The sequence below is a fragment of the Catharus ustulatus genome, chromosome 1 (assembly GCF_009819885.2).
Source record: "Catharus ustulatus isolate bCatUst1 chromosome 1, bCatUst1.pri.v2, whole genome shotgun sequence".
Classification (NCBI taxonomy): domain Eukaryota; kingdom Metazoa; phylum Chordata; class Aves; order Passeriformes; family Turdidae; genus Catharus; species Catharus ustulatus.
The window spans coordinates 120059069-120060088 of record NC_046221.1 but is presented as its reverse complement, the minus strand read 5'-3'; positions in this window follow the sequence as shown (position 1 = coordinate 120060088).

Here is a 1020-nt window from a genome sequence, read left to right as displayed (position 1 = left end):
CCTGGATAATTTTTAATTGTGCAATACAATATAGTGAGTACATCTATTCAATGCCAGATAGAGTGAAAGATGTTTCAACTGACTGAATCAAAGTATTTCGGCTTGGGTTTTTCTTTTTGTTGGACTGCATGTGGATTGGAAACTGTTGTTGCATAAAGCCCTGACATGCAAGGTGGAATTATCTCAGACTGAAGATTTTGATCACTTAGTTAAAAGTGTTTTTTAGTTAAAAGTGTTTTCAGTTAAAAGTGTCTTGACGTCCAACTGTGTGGCTAATATGGGCAAGCTCTAGGTGCAGCTTGCTGGAGGGAAGGAGCTGAAAGCAGGAGCTGCTTCTCCTGGTGCATTGGGTAAAACCTGCCACACACTGTACAAGGACTGCTCAGCTTTAGGTTACACCACTGTGATTTAACCTCACCTGACTACAAGGAACAATGGACTTGCTTTCTCACATTCCCGCCCCTCCAAAACACTGGGGGGTTGGGATAAAAACAGTTTAATAATGGAAACAAAGTAACATATACTAGCATTAATCCTAATGCTAATACTATTAGTAATAAAAAGGAGACAGACAAATAAAACCCAAGACAGACACCTGATGCCCAATGCAATTGCTCGGCACCCACTGGCCAATGCCCAGCCCATCCCACACAGTGCCTGGCTCCTCTTGGCCAACTCCTTCAGTTATACACTGAGCATGAAATCCTGTGACATGGAATATCTCTTTTGGCAAGATCGGGTCAGCTGCTTTGACTGTGTCCCTTCCTGGCTTCTTGTGCACCTGCCTGCTGGCAAAGCATGGGAAACTGGAAAGTCTTGACTCAGAGTAAGCCCTGCTTAGCCATGACTAAAATATCAGTGTGTTATCAATATATTCTCTTATTAAATCCAAAACATAGCATTGTACCTGCTGCTTGGAAGAAAATTAATGATAACCCCACTGAAATCAGGACATTAATTTCTGGAAAATAATCATGGAAGTCTCCAGTCTCTTCACTCTGCTTTCCCTCCAATGCTGAT